The sequence below is a fragment of the Macaca fascicularis genome, chromosome 12 (assembly GCF_037993035.2).
Source record: "Macaca fascicularis isolate 582-1 chromosome 12, T2T-MFA8v1.1".
NCBI lineage: Eukaryota > Metazoa > Chordata > Mammalia > Primates > Cercopithecidae > Macaca > Macaca fascicularis.
This window is the reverse complement of record NC_088386.1, coordinates 102210132-102226000: the sequence shown is the minus strand read 5'-3', so window position 1 is coordinate 102226000 and position 15869 is coordinate 102210132. Positions and strand designations below refer to the sequence as shown.

Genomic DNA, 15869 nt, shown 5'->3' with positions numbered 1-15869 from the left:
GTGAAAACAAATAATTAGGACTCTTATTTGCTGCAATCAACAACACCACTATTCCAAAGAAAAAAATAAAACTAATGTTTATTTTAATTGCATCATTGCTCAGCTGAGTGCTGACAGTACCTTGGATTAGCGACTTTCAAGATTATTTAACATGACACACAGGAACCAATACATTTTTAATTACAACCGAGCACACACTCACAGGCACACACGCACAGTTAAAACATTTTTCACAAAACAATACTCTCATTACATGTAACGCATTCTGATATTTTCTATGCGATCTTTCATGCTAGTCACGACCCACTAAATTTCACAATGCACACGCGCACAAACATTTTTCACAAAACAATACTCTCACTACATGTAATGCATTCTGATTTTTTAATGCAATCTTTTTAAAAAAAATTGCATGCTAGTCATGACCCACTAAATTAATTTCACAATTCACGAACCGGCTGAAAAAACTCAGTTTGAAAAAACACTGCCTCCAATTATTACGCAGAGTAAACAATATTTTATAGAAACCAGTTCTTACCCTGAATTCAGCTTATTTCTATCCAAATCACTGGCCACTGCAGTGATACTTTATCAACTCTCTAACGAGTTGCTTTCTTGCCTTCTAGGCTTTGGGTTCAAACGATAGAGAAAAGGTCTTCCATGTATTTAGTGAAAAAAGCAAATAAACACCCCTTATGTAACACACGTTTGTGTATTAATTAATGAGAAGGGAAAGATACACCCCCAAATTGTTAGCAGATTCTCCCGAGGATGAGATCGCTACAGGCTGCCTCCGTCGTCCCTCCCCCTCCCCACACGTAGCATATTGCTGTAAAAAAGAAAAACAAAAACAAGCTATTTCCTTTAGGTGGGGGTGGGGTTTTGGTCCCTTGAGAACCAGTATCTTGTTACGCATTTTTTCCACGAGCTACCAAGAATCATCGCGTGGGATAATCGCAGGAGCTGGCAAGGGCCTTCTTAGGAGCAAGTAAAAACGATGGCGTAACATGACCACATTTACACAACTGTTGCACGGCGGTAGTAAAAGGATCGCTAACACAAAAATCAAACGTTTCCAAATAAACTACAATAGCCCGAGGCTGGGAAAGGCCTAGGTCTGGGGCCAACTGCACCCAACGCAGGGCGCTGGGGAAAGGGGGTGTGTGGACAGGTGGCTCGGAATCTCGGCCCCACAGGTGCCCAGGGGCAAGACTCCGCGGGTTCCCGGCCCTCAATCCGACCCCGCAGGCCGCCCCCTCCCCGAGCCCGGGCCCGAGGCCTCTCTGACCCAGGGCCCCGGACAGAAGCGCAGTGCAGCCCGCGCCCCACCTCCTCCCCTCCCCTCGCCCCGCCACCTCGATCCCGGCCCGGAGCCGCTGACACCTCTCACGCAGCAGGGACAGAAAGGGACGCGGGATTGGGGGAAGCCGAGGACCTGCGAGGCGGCCGCGGGAGCCCAGCGAGTGGTCCTGGCGTCCCTCAGGAAGAAGGCGCCCCGGGCGCCCGGCGAGCACGCCCCGCCCGCGGGCGTCGCCCCGGCCGCGCCCCGCCCCCGCCGTGGCACTCACCTCCGCGGAGGCCTCCCGGATTCCTTCCGGGCCGCGGTGGAGACCGAGGACCGCGCCGGGCGGTCGCCCTTCTTATTCCGGTTCCGTGGCGGCGGCCGAACCCCACACCGTCCAAGCGCCGCGGCCCCGCTGCCCGCGGAGCCAGAAATAGGCGCCTTCGGCCCCTGCAATCCGCAGGGGAGAAGCGGGGAGGGAGCGCGTCTCGCAGGACGCGGGCTCCGAGTGGCGACTCCACTCACGCAGGCATCCAAGGCAACGTGGCGTTGCAACCCTGATGGAGGTTTGACGTCAGGGAAGGTGCGAAAACCGGACCCCTTCTGACGCAGGAGCGGCGGGACCGCCCCCTGCCCGCCCGCCCACTCACTCACTCACTCACTCACTCTCCCACCCGGGCTGAGGAGCCCCTTCCTCCCCTCCAGGAGCTCTTAAAGCGGACACTTCCTCCCTGGTCAGGGCCCCACTCTGGAGCTTGGAAATCTATCACGTTCCAACGAAAATGACTAGACTCATAGCGCAGTTAGGACGCGAAGCAGAGACCAAGGTTTTAGCGTTTGAGGGTCCAAATAAAAGCTGCTTGCCAATTCAAAGCAACATATGAATGTAGAAAAGAAAACGGGGCTAAGAGAGCTAGTCGTTTTCTGTTTCCACGCCTATTTCATAGTGAGGTGCATCTCACAAAAGCTGGTGTTCAATGAGCGCTTGCTGTGCTAGGCGTTAAGGTTTCTATACATTACTGCATTTCATTTCAGAGTAACTCTGAATGAATCCTATTATTGTCCCCCCTTTGACAAATGAGAAAACTGAGGCTTAAGGAAGTTAGGTATTCAAAGATCTATCCTGCACATTAAAGGGTTACGAATATTAACAAACATTAGGTCATGCAATTATATTCACTGCGCTACCCATTACGAATATAGTTGTGAGCAAAAACAGTTTAATTGTAACGGAGATAACAAACCTAAATGAATAACACTACTGAATATGAAATTATAATCTGCGATAAGAAGTTTCTGGAACACCTAAACCAATTTTACTAAAATGAAGAGAGGCCCTGTTGCAAAGCTTATGTCTAATGTAAAAATAATCTTAAAATGAGCTACTTTGCTGTTTGGCTGTAGCTATAAATTGTCGTTACCCTTTTTAATAAGCTTGTGATTTTGTCCCTTTAAAAAACAAACAAACACAAAACAAAACTTGCCCGTTGCTTTTGCATCCATTGTTTTCATTCTTTCTGTATTTCTCAGCTCCTTCTTCCCCCACTACATCTTTCTCTCACTTTAAACTTGGACTCCTGCAACTGTTCGATTTATAACCTCCCTTAGATTTAACATACCAAAAAGTACGGATTTCTTTTAAGGCAAGTTTTTTCCACATCCTAACTTTGGAATTATAGAAAATCCACTTTACATTGATCCAACCACCACGGCATTATGTATTTCACAGATGCTAAGCCATATTTTTCCCCACAGTTTAACATCTGTGAAATCAAGATGCATCTTACAAACTCTCGTTGACCAGGTAGCAGTACAGACCTGGTTGTCATTACCTCCACATATTACAACGTGGATGTTGCTGTGCAGGTTGTCCTCATTTCAACTGAGATAAGTGCATTGTTTAATAAAACACATAACCCTAGCAGGAAGGGAATTAACAGACAAAAGTTACTCAAACTTGGAGAGAGATTTTCCTAGGGAAAGAAGGAAGATTTTCCTGGAGAAGATTTTCCTAGGACCAAAAAGAGATTTCCCCAGCATTTAGAAAAGAAAGAGATGGGGCTGGCTAAGAACCGGTAGTCTTCTGGAAGCCCTGGGTTACTCACCAAGTACATTCATTCTTGACGGATTTGGGGAACCTATATATGAACAGTTAAATACTAAGCCTACTTGCACCCCCCGAAAATGAAATAACTTGGATATTATTCTTGATAGCCTGATTAGTCAATTACAACCCCTACAGATTTTATTCAATAACACCATCGAAAAAGGAAAACAAGTCTTGAATGTTTTGCGTGAAAACACGCAATTGACATATTCAGGTGAGATCAAGAAGGTGCCAACATCAAAACTTGCAGAATAAGATCAGCTGCTTGGAAGAAAATGCTGCATACACATACAATATAATGCAGCATTCTTACTTTCTCTCTCTCTCTTTTTTTTTTTTTTTGAGACAGGGTCTCCTTCTGTCACCCAGGCTGGAGTTCAGTGGCACAAACACGGCTCACTGCAGCCTCGATCTCCCAAGTTCAAGCGATCCTCTTGCCTTAGTCTCCCAAGCCGCTGGGACCACAGGCGTGTGCCACCATGCCTGGTTATTTTCTTTATTGTTTGTAGAGATGGGGTTCTCACTTTGTTGCCCAGGCTGGTCTCAAACTCCTGGCATCAAGGGATCCGCCCACCTTCACCTCCCAAAGTGCTGAGATTACAGATATGAGCCACTGTGCCTGGCTGGGGCACTCTTAAGGTTAGATGCATCACCAACACCTTCGGTGGAAAACTACAGCCATGGACAACTGATTCAAAAAGTAATTCATGAAAGTTGAGCTCTGGGCCCGGCACAGTGGCTCACGCCTGTAATTCCAGCACTTTGGGAGCCCGAGGTGGGCGGATCACCTGAGGTCAGGAGTTTGAGACCAGCCTGGCCAACATGGCAAAACTCCATCTCTACTAAAAAAAAAAACACACACAAAAGTTAACCAGGCATGGTGGCGCGTTCGTGTAATCCCAGCTACTGGGGAGGCTGAGGCAGGAGAATCACTTGAACTTGCGAGGCAGAGGTTGCAGTGAGCTGAGATCACACCACTGCATTCCAGCCTGGGTGATAGAGTGAGACTTCGTCTCAAAAAAAAAAATTAAAAAAATACATAAGTAAAAGTTGAGTTCCGAATATGAATAAGTTTCTGAAATACCTAAACCAATTTTACAAGATCAATGCGTAATAAATGTGTCAAGGTCTGAGAGTGCTCCGAGTATGAAATAAAAATAGGCCAGGTACAGTGGCTCGCACTGTAGTCCCAGCAATTTGGGAGGCTAAGGCGGGAGGATCTCTTGATCCCAGGAGTTCAAGACCAACTTGGGAAACAGCGAGACCTCGTCTCTACAAAGAATACAAAAAAATCAGCCGGGTATGTATGGTGGCGCATGCCTGTAGTCCCAGCTACTCAGGAGGCTAAAGCGGGAGAATCACCTGAGCCTGGGATGTAGAGGCTGCAGCGAGCCGTGATCGCACCACTGCATTCCAGCCTGGACAACAGTGGAAACCCTGTCTCAAAGAGGAAAAAAAAAAGAAAAAGAAAAACACTAAATTACACGAAATTGTTGTGTTATAGTTTAGTTGGCAAAATTTTTCTTCCGACATGATACTATCATAAAACATCAAAGGGAGTGCCATTCTGCATCAGATCAGCAGTCGGCACAAATCAGATTTCCGTCTACTGGCAATGGGCACGTTTTGTGGGAGAGCTTAGTTATCTATAAGGTTAAGCTCCAAAAGTTGTAATTTCCCCCTCAATTATTTATTAACCCGTTACAGATCTAAACACATTACACATCTAAACATAGTTAAAGGACCTTAGAGATCAGGGTTGGGTTTGTAGGTACTCCATTCCCTCCCCCAACATATTTGGTCCAGGGAGAAAAAAGTGCTAGGTATGTGTTATTTCACATTCTTCCTTCTTCTAAGGAACACCAAAACCCGCTCTTTTGTGTCTAGAAAGCACTCCAATAATGCCTACATTTTGTAAGCCATTTAAGCTAATATTAGGCTAATGTCTTAAGGAAAGGCTATTAGGAAAAAACAAGATCTCATAGCTGGGTCATAAAAGAATTTAGATTTCATCAATTTAGAGTGTGGGCTATTTCTTTTCCCAAATTCTATTACTGTGTGCTTCATTCTACCTATTCAGTCAGGTGAGATCATTATAAAGCTTTTACCCCTAAGCCTGGCATGTTAGCTCTTTAAAAAGTAAAATGTTTTCTTTAAGCATAAAGGGATTCATGCACATGCCCCATCCAAATCATTATTTTAAAATAATTGTGGGCCAGGTGCAGTGGCTCATGCCTGTAATCCCAGCACTTTGGGAGGCTGAGGCAGGTGGATCATTTGAGCTCAGGAGTTTGAGACCAGCCTGACCAACATGGTGAAACCCCATCTCTTCTAAAAATAAAAATTTGGCTGGGAATGGTGGCTTAAGCCTGTATCTCAGCTACTCAGGAGGCTGAGGCAGGAGAATCGTTTGAACCCAGGAGGTGGAGGTTGCAGGCAACTGAGATCACGCCACTGCACTCCAGCCTGAAAGAATGAAGACTCCGTCTCAAAAATAAATAAATAATAAAATCCAATTAAAGTAATGTGAATGGTCAGAAAATATCTCCATTTGTCATGTTGATTCCTCCATGTAAGGTAGAGGGAAAGATAGTAGTGTTAAATGTCCTCATCTTCCCAGTTGTTGGAACAAAAATGTTGACGCAAAAAATGCAGGCCGGGCACAGCACCTCACGCCTGTAATCCCAGCACTTTGAGAGGCCGAGACGGGTGGATCAGGAGGTCAAGAGATCAAGACCATCCTGGCCAACAATGGTGAAACCCCCTCTCTACTAAAAATGCAAAAATTAGCTGGGTGTGGTAGCGTGTGCCTATAGTCTCAGCTACTCAGAGGCTTGAGGCAGGAGAATCACTTGAACCTGGGAAGTGGAGGTTGCAGTGAGCCAAGATGGTGCCACTGCACTCCAGCCTGAAGACAGAGCGAGAATCTGTCTCAAGAAAAAAAAAAAAAAAAACAGGCAGGGCAGGTGCAGAGGCTCATGACTATAGTCCCAGTTGCTCAGGAGACTGAGGTGGGAGGACTGCTTAAGCCCAGGAGATCAAGGCTACAGTGATCTGAGATTGCACCACTGCACTCCAACCTAGGCAACAGAGTGAGACTGTCAAAAAAAAAAGAAAAGAAAAGAAAAGAGAGAGAGAGAAAGAAAGAAAGAAAAAAGAAAGAGAGAGAGAGGGAGGAAGGGAGGGGACGGCCGGGGAGGGGAGGAGAGGGAATGGCGTGGTGGCTCATGCCTTCAATCCCAGCACTTTGGGAGGCTGAGGCAGGCAGATCATTTGAGGTAAGGAGTTTGGGACCAGCCTGACCAACATGGTGAAACCGTGTCTCTACTAAAAAATACTAAAAAATTAGCCAGGCATGGTGGCACACGCCTGTAATCCCAGCTACCTGGGAGGCTGAGGCAGGAGAATCGCTTGAACCCGGGAGGTGGAGGCGGAGGCTGCAGTGAGCCAAGATCACGCCACTGCACTCCAGCGTGGGCGACAGAGCAAGATTCTGACAAGGAAAAAAAGAAAAGAATAGAAAAGAAAACAAAAGAAAAGAAAAGAAAAGAAGGAAGGAAGGAAGGAAGGAAGAAAGGAAGGAAGGAAAGAGAAAGGAAGTTAAAGTATATGGCTTTAAGTTGCAGAAATATACAATAGACAATTACAGAATGGCAGTATAATTAAGTGTGGGGAGAAGACTACAAGGGGAAATCGTGCAAATGAGTTATTAATAACTCCTCGTCTGTCATGTAGGAATTTAATATATAATGTAATGTCTACAGTCAGCAAATCACTAAATAGCAATATAAGCCTTTTTAAATGTAAACATACAGATGATCCACCTAGGACAAAATAATTTTTTTTTTTAATAGAGACCGAGTCCCACTCTGTCACCAGGCTGGAATGCAGTGGCATGTAATTCACTGCAGCCTACAACCTGGGCTCAAGCGATCCTCCTGCCTTAGACTCCTGAGTAGTTGGGACTTCAGGTGCAAACCACCGCATCAGGCCAATTTTTTTTTTTTCTTTAGAGATGGGGTCTTGCTATGTGGCTAAGGCTGGTCTCAAATTCGTGGCCTCAAAGGATCCTCCCACCTCAGCCTCCCAAAGTGCTGAGATTACAGGTATGAGCCACACCATGCCCAGTTCAAAGTAAATTTTTTAAAATAGTTGCTTTTGCTTATCAGGAGTAGATGTGGGCAAAGGAGTTGCAGGGGCAAGAAACTACAAGTATAAAATCATGATAACATTTCCCCCCACATGAATTTAAAATTAGGCATAGTGTGATTTTAACTTCTCAGTTATAGTCTTTACATTGTATTCTTCCTTCATTCAAGTCTTTCCACTTCATACTTTATGGAAACATTTGTAATACACCTCCTTCATACAGTCATAGCTGAGGTTTGTTTCCAATAATTCTCTACCAATTCTTGCCATATTCTACTCCTTTCTCTTTTTTCTTTCTCTATTGCTCCTCTTTCTTTTTTACTCACCCGTTTTTTTTCTCCTCCTTTCTCTTTTCTCACTAGTAGAAACAAAATCGGTAGCCCTCAAAGAGTGCTTTTAATGTCTGGTGATAATTGGGGCTGAAAATGCTACAAACGTCCCACTTGTTTCTTTAATTCAAAAATTATCCAAAGCTTATGTCCTCTAGAGATTCAACTTTAAAGAAAGAATTACTATTGCCTGTTAGACAATGAGGTCATCAACATGAAAACTATATTATTGGCCCACTGCAGTAGCTCACACCTGTAATCCCAGCACTTTGGGAGGCTGAGGCGGGCAGATCACCTGAGGTCGGGAGTTCGAGACCAGCCTGACCAACATGGAGGAAACCCCCGTCTCTACTAAAAATACAAAATTAGCCGAGCGTGGTGGCACATGCCTGTAATCCCAGCTACTTGGAGGCTGAGGTAGGAAAATCGTTTGAACCTGGGAGGCGGAGGTTGCAGTGAGCCGAGATCGCACCATTGCACTCCAGCCTGGGCAACAAGAGCAAAACTCTGTCTCAAAAAAAAAAAAAAAAGAAAGAAAGAAAAGAAAACTATATTATTGAGCTGTTCTATTTAAACTCCGACATTTTCACCAGTTAACTGGCAACAATAAAGCAATTTATATTCAAATAGAATAACTCTATAAGGAAGAATTTAGAGGCTGTGAATTCCACAGATCCTATTTTTTTAAATTAATTGGTAACATTCAAATATTATGATATGGTAAGGGCTCCAGAAAATTTCGTAATGCTAGAGCACTACAAGACCAATTGGATTAACTATATGTTCTTATTTTCTGTATTATTGATGCAATTAGGGCCTTTGGGACCTGGGGAACCACCTTTCTTGGGTTTAACTAATTCCCAGAGATAACAAACAGCTTGCCTGCCAGCACGCCTTTGCTATGCAAACCAACCAATCACCTGTCCACCACCCCCAGCCATCTCCTTTTATCAGAACTCTACAGCCTGGGACACTATCCCCTGTCCTATTTACTATAGCGCCAGGTACTAGACCACCAGGGACCCACCCTATAACCCAGCATTTGCTGAAACCGTGCAAACTATCCAATCCTAAATTTGCGCCACTCGCTTACTTTGTTTCGCCCATTCTTTCCTGAAAATTTCATAATAAAGGCTCTGCCAGCAGTTCCCCTCTCTCTACACTTGCTCACCCCAATTTGTCACTTCCCTGTGTGGCCCTGTGTAGTATGCCTGCCTTCCGTGTCTTGGGAACTGTGGGTATAATAAAAAATGTGCCAGGTGTGGTGGCTCACGCCTGTAATCCCACCACTTTGGGAGGCCGAGGCGGGCAGATCACGAGGTCAGGAGTTCGAGACCAGCCTGGCCAACATAGCAAAAGCCGGTCTCTACTAAAACTAAAAAATTAGCCGGGAGTGGTGGCACGCGCCTGTAATCCCAGCTACTTGGGAGGCTGAAGCAGGGTGAATTGCTTGAATCCGGGAGGCAGAGAGTGCAGGGAGCTTAGATCACACCACTGCACTCCAGCTTGGGTGACAGAGCGACACTCCGTTTCAAAAAAAAAAAAAAAAAGAGAAAAGAAAAAACAATATTCCTTCCTGGCGATCATTTGCGCATCCTGTGTGTGTGCCTTACTACACCTGCTCAAAAACAAGGCTAGGGTATATTTTTAGAACAGTTAGTACAGCAAGCAAGGTAGGTGGTGTACACCATATGAAGATGATGAGTCCGTAGAGTGCTCTGGGCTTAATAACTGGCCCCAGCAGACGGCAGCCACTGCCTGAGAGGGCACCCCAGTGTTGGCACCTTGCTGCTTGCTGGCTACTGCTTGTATTGTTTTTCAATGCGTATTACCATGATTTTTCAACCTAAAACTGGGGGGCTGGAAAAGCTGAGTTCTCCCTGAGCTGTCCCACAGATTGCAGTGAAGAGCACCACACTGTGTAGATTACCGTACAGATCACCATGCACAGTGCCAAGCGGCAGAGAAGGAAGAGTGCAGAACCCTTGGCACATGAAAACCCCATCCAAATCTCTGCACGGAGACCTGATCAAACAAGGTTGGCTTCTAGCAGCATAAGGCTGTGTCCCTAGAATGATCCCAGGCCCCTAAATAATGCCTGCCTGAGAAAGCTAAATGCTGCCAGGAAAATTTACTATGTGCTCTAGCCAGCACACATCTGATGATAGCTCCTTGACCACCCTTTCTTAGGGCATTTAGCAAAAAGTCCTCACAATTGTACATATGTAGCTCTTGTAACTCCGGAGCATCTCTCTCAAGGATCTGAGAGCCGTTCCTTCAAAATATAATCATCAAGAAGGGTAAGGCCTCTGTCTCCAACTCTCTGTGGGAGGATAGATCCCTAATTCAGATAACTGCCTGCTAGCAGACACAGCTGGCCTAATCACGTTTATATTGACCAATGCTTCGCACTCTTTTCTTTGGAGCTTGGAAGTCATTTAATCTGGAAACATTATTCAATATATATGCTTAAATCACAAACAACAGTTCACAAGTGTATATATATATATATAGTTTCCTGGATAACACACTAAAGAGTCAAAAGTGATAAGAAGCACATTTAGAGCAATATCCCTAGAATTAAAATTAATTCTAGAACAATACCAAAGGGCCAAAATTACATTACTGTGCTTAACAATGCTAAAAGTGTATGTTTTCTCCATTCATTTGGGCATTGATTATATATTACCCATATAGTATTTCAATCAGGATCAAAATTTTCAGATGCATTACCACTAATAATGGGAAAAGTTCTTAAACCTTGTTCCCCTTCAGCTCTAAGTTGGTACAAATGTTCTTTCATGTGCTGAGAAATATGGCAAATTCGCCCTTCTATGCCAGGTACTACAATTACTGCTGATGGTTTATCTGATTCTTCCTTGAAGGCTGTTAATAATGATGATTTGTTTGTAGTAGTAATCAAATTCATTCAATGGCCTGAAAGACACTGCTTCCTTCCCTATAAAATTTTTATCGATTCAAAGTGATTCATGATGACTGTGGAAGGTACTTGTACAGTTTCTGTGTCAAACATTCAAGAACAACTATCAGGCATAATGTAACTATCTTTCCCATGTGCAACAAGAAGGTAAATTTTTATTGTTTATAGCAACAAGAAGGTAAATTTTTTTTGTGTGGTCCTTGAACTTTCACAGTATCTCTTATTGTTCAGTGTCCCAGTTCTGCATCTGAATTGAGTCCACATTCTAGTCCAACAACTTGAGAAAAACTCCCATCTAAAGCTGAATATTTGTTAACCTCATTTTCAAGACCTTCAAGCAGCTGTGCCTGTGTTACTCTGACAACTAAAACTGGGGTCCACTATGAGAAGGATAGCCAAAAAATCATTCAAAGTGAAATTTCCCACTGGATATATTCAATTAGATCTGGAAGTACCTGTATGAAGCAATGCTACATCGGCACGAGTAGCTTCCAACATGGCATTAGTTACCAAATTTCCAATGTTGCTTTGGTTCTTCTTACAGTAATTTCACAGCTATTTAATTCCATATAAATTTGGTGGAGAACTTCTAACATATACACGTCCAAGAGGTTCAGAAGTAAATCTATCATCAACATTACTGAGAACACATGAAGTGTATTTGTTTCCAAAATGTCCACACCAAAATCAAGCTCGTGGTTTCCAAAAACTGCAAAATCGCTGGGTGCAGTGGCTCATACCTATCATTTTAGCACTTTGGGAGGCTGAGGTGGGAGGAGGATTGCTTGACGTCGGGAGTTCAAAACTAGCCTGGTTGACATAGTGAGACCTCTGTCTCTACAAAATAAAATTAAATTAAATGATATAATATAAAACAAAACATTAGTTAGGCAGTGTAGTGTGTGGGCGCCTGTGGTCCTAGCAACTCGAAAGACTGAGGTGGGAGGATTGCTTGAGCTCAGGAGGCTGAGTAGGTAGTGAGCTGTGTTCCCACCAATGCACTCCAGCCTGGATGACAGAATAAGACCCTGTCTGAAAAAGCAAAACAAAAACTGCAAAATGTACTTCTGATTCATTAATAAAGGAATCGTATGCTTTCCTTTCGTTATGGTACTTAAAACTGAGGCATTTAAACAATCGCCACTAAAAATCAAAAGTGGATTCAGAAAATTGAAGTTTTTCACAGCTGCTGCAAATTTCCGTTTACTGGTTTACTATAAAGGAAATTACCACGTATGCAGATGAACAGCCAGATGGAAGAGACGCGCAGGGCAAGTGTGCAGTGGGAGCGGGAAGGTTCCACGTCCTCTCTGGGAGGACACCCTCCAGGAACCTCCATGTGTTTTGCTATCCGGAAGCTCTCCTTGGCACTTTTTCACCTCCCCCACACTTCGGAGCTCCTTTATTCCCGTCTCCCTCATTCTTTCTTTAAAACACCCAAATCACCTCTGCCCAAATTGGAATAGAGCTCAGCTCCTTCCCTGCTTTCAGTAGTTACTGAATAAAATCTGTTTTTTCACCACTTTAACTCAAGTCCCGCTGTATTTCTGACAATGGCCTGGTACGGTGACTTGGGTCCGGATGGGAACCACCTACCTCCTGCAGTTTGGGTATCCAGTGGGGAATCGAACTCCACATCCAGTGCCTGAACAAGCATTTGTTGACGCACATGGAGCACAGGTTTTGATTCTTACAATTCTTCGCACTCCCACCCCCCCACCCCAGGCAGAGTTTCACTCTTGTTGCCCAGGCTGGAGTGCAATGGCGCGATCTTGGCTCACTGCAACCTCCACCTCCCAGGTTCAAGCAATTCTCCTGCCTAAGCCTCCCAAGTAGCTGGAATTACAGGCGTGCACTATGATGCCCAGCTAATTTTGTATTTTTTTAGTAGAGATGGGGCTTCATCTTGTTAGTCAGGCTAATCTCACACTCCCGACCTCAGGTGATCCGCCCACCTCAGCCTCCAAAGTGCTGGGATTACAGGCATGAGCCACCGCGCCCTGCCTGGTTCTTAACAATTCTGAGTATACTCTCGGAAGCTGGGTTAGAGTCCCAGGCTTCTTTTGAAAAGTACCTCCTAGGCTGGAAGTTCTTGCTGGCTCCTTGTTCTGATTGGAATTCATTCCCTGATCCCTGGAAATTTTTCTTTCCTGACTCCTCACGACATCTTTCTGTTCTCCCTATTTGAGGCTGTTTCTCTCACAGGAACTTCTCAGTCAACCGAAACCTCTGTTCCTCCAATCCTGCGCCACCACCGTGGTCCCAATACTGGCCGGGTTCTTTCTCCGCGGCAAAACTTTACTGAAGATCTTGAATTACAATGGCCCTCTGGGGCTCCTCGGATATCCCCAAATTAATCCACCTAAAGGGACGCCCAGAGCAAAAAGGAACACAATTCTCAGATGCATAAGGGTCTGCTTATTTAAGGAAGAAGCCAAAAAACAGCAAAATAATTCACACCTTACTCAAACCATTGAGGCCTTTACATCATGCCTTCAGAAACATGTTAACCCAGAAAACCCCATAGCAATTCCATATCCTGCTCCCAGCTCTCTCCTGCATGCTTCTTTCCCACAATATTCTCTACCAACGGAACCTCAGTGCCCCTCAACTCCCCGTAACCTTAAGATTCACTGGGCCCTAATCTCCTACAGATGAAGCCAGGGTACAGCAGGCCCCTGTTCCCAAGCTAGACTGAGGAAAGAGACGTAATTTAAACTTTGCTCTTGGTCTGAATTACATGCCATCACCCTTGAAAGGAAAGGAAAAGGACAATTTACTGAACAATTTAGAATTGTCCTGGGGTCATACTCTCCCTGACTTATATCAATATAACCAGCTCTTGGTTGAACCTGGAAATGCCTCCTTTTGGTTTAAAAAAGCCAAACGGACCACCATTTCTGGGGACCTTTTTTCTCAGCCTATCCCTGATCCCTTTTGAAGACTGAAAGAAATAAGAGATAAACTACTGCGAGGCATCCCTCAGTTCTATCCCCTTTGCTCCGCACAGTTTTGAATATCTGACCAAAACCAATCGGCCATGTACTCAAAACTGTATACAACAAAGGGATGAAACTGTGGCAAACTATCGTCATCGACTGGAGACAACATGGAGGGAACATTCAGGGTGAGAATGACTTCCCCAAAAAACCTCTGTTGTGGCCACAAGCTTTGTACATGGTCTCAGGCTGGAGTTCACACATCACAAAAAAAAATAGTATCAGTGCCTGGGTGCAGTGGCTCACGCCTGTAATCCCAGCACTTTGGGACGCTGAGGCGGGCAGATCACGAGGTCATGAGATGGAAACCAGCCTGACCAACATGGTGAAATCCCATCTCTACTAAAAATACAAAAATTTGCTGGGCGTGGTGGCACACGCCTGTAATCCCAGCTACTCAGGAGGCTGAGGCAGGAGAATCGCTTGAATCTGGGAGGAGGAGTTTGCAGTGAGCCGAAATCACGCCATTGCACTCCAGCCTGGGTGACAGAGCGAGATTCTGTCTTAAAAAAAAAAAGAAAGAAAGAAAGAAAAAGAAAAAAAGAAAAAATAATATCAACTAGAAAAATGCAGACATGTATGAGCTTCAGACATTAGTCCAACAGTATAAAGGTAGCATTTCCAAACAATTGGAAAATACACAGGTTTGTGGCAATGCAATCAATGTAGTCACAACAATTAGAAAAACCCCAAGATTTTATTTAACCCATGGGGCAAGCTCCAAAATCACGGGTTCTCAGTGATCTAGAAGTGTGTCAATACTGTAAAGAAAAAGAACACTGGGTCCAGAATTGCCCAGCTCTTAAGAGGAAGGAAAACTTTCAGGGCCCTTCTCGTAGAAAATCACTGATCCCCTCCAAGGAAGTAAATGTCCAGCACTTTCAACTGCCACCAGACTGAAAGTTGAAAGGCACTTCAGCATGTTTCTTTTATTTATTTATTTATGAGACAGAGTCTCATTCTGTTGCCCAGACTGGAGTGCAGTGGCATGATCTCGGCTCACTGCAACCTCCGCCTCCTGGGTTCAAGCAATTCTCCTGCCTCAGCCTCCCGAGTAGCTGGGACTACAGTCGCGTGCCACCACACCCAGCTAATTTTTGTACTTTTAGCAGAGACGGAGTTTCATCATGTTGGCCAGGCCAATCTTGAACTCCTAACCTTGTGATCCGCCCGCCTCAGCTTCCCAAAGTGCTGGGATTACAGATGTGAGCCACCGTGCCCGGCCCACGTTTCTTATTGATACCAATATCTGGACTGCACAATCATCTACCCTTAACACCACCCACCACTCTGGTTCCTGTGCTCCTTCCTCAGCATTACTAGACTTTCAGCGGCAGGTTTTGATCATTTGTCTCACGATTTGCCTTTCTCAACCTCTTAATGTTTTTGGGGGGCCTCTTAAAGCTCAGCACAACTTTTTTCTCAATTCTCTCACCCCTGTAAATCTGTTAAAAAGGCATCTTTTCAGGAATTGGAGTATCAAAATTCACTGTGCCCGCAAGGGACCCCTCTCAAACTCCTGCCCCCCATGTCTGTCCCCTAATGGCTTTGTCTGACTTCTCTGAGTTCCTCTTCCCCCTTCAACCTAGCACTGTTCTACTAAGGATTTACATCAACTGTTAGACAAAATCCTTGCTTTGTGGGCGACAAATCCCACTGGTACATGGCCTGCAGAATTCCTTAAGGTGGAAACAGATCTTCCCACACTCCTCCCTAGACTACCCCAAATCATTTAAAACCATGAGGACTTGAAGGGCTCCACCCAATAACCCAAGATTTAATAGACAAAGAAAGGCTAATCCCCACTTCTAGTCTAGGCAACACTCCCATTATGGCCATTACAAAGCCAAACGGAAGAGGATTTTCAGCCAGTCCAAGATCTGAGAGCTATCAATAAAATTGTACAACCCAGATTTCCCCTGATGCCCAAACCTAATACTAGGCTGGCTGTGGTCCCTTCCAACATCTAATATTTCACCTGTCATCAGTTTGTGTTCAGATTTTTTCAGCATCCTTTTTCATAAAGATTCTCAGTATTTGTTTTTCTTCACAATCAACAATA

The 15869-nt window shown here is 44.6% G+C and overlaps 1 protein-coding gene across 46 annotated transcripts in view; it reads right to left on the bottom strand.

The window, feature by feature from the left end:
• ZDBF2 (zinc finger DBF-type containing 2) overlaps positions 1-15869 on the bottom strand; it is a 72161-nt gene that overhangs the window by 36686 nt on the left and 19606 nt on the right. For 21 of the 46 annotated variants that reach the window (XM_005574046.4, XM_005574052.4, XM_074009856.1 and 18 more), the window contains exon 1: positions 1569-1792. The exons of 2 other annotated variants lie outside the window; for them this stretch is intronic. The gene's annotated coding sequence lies outside the window, so the exon portion shown is untranslated. 23 more of the 46 variants (XM_065525919.2, XM_074009847.1, XM_074009848.1 and 20 more) reach the window with 8 other exon arrangements.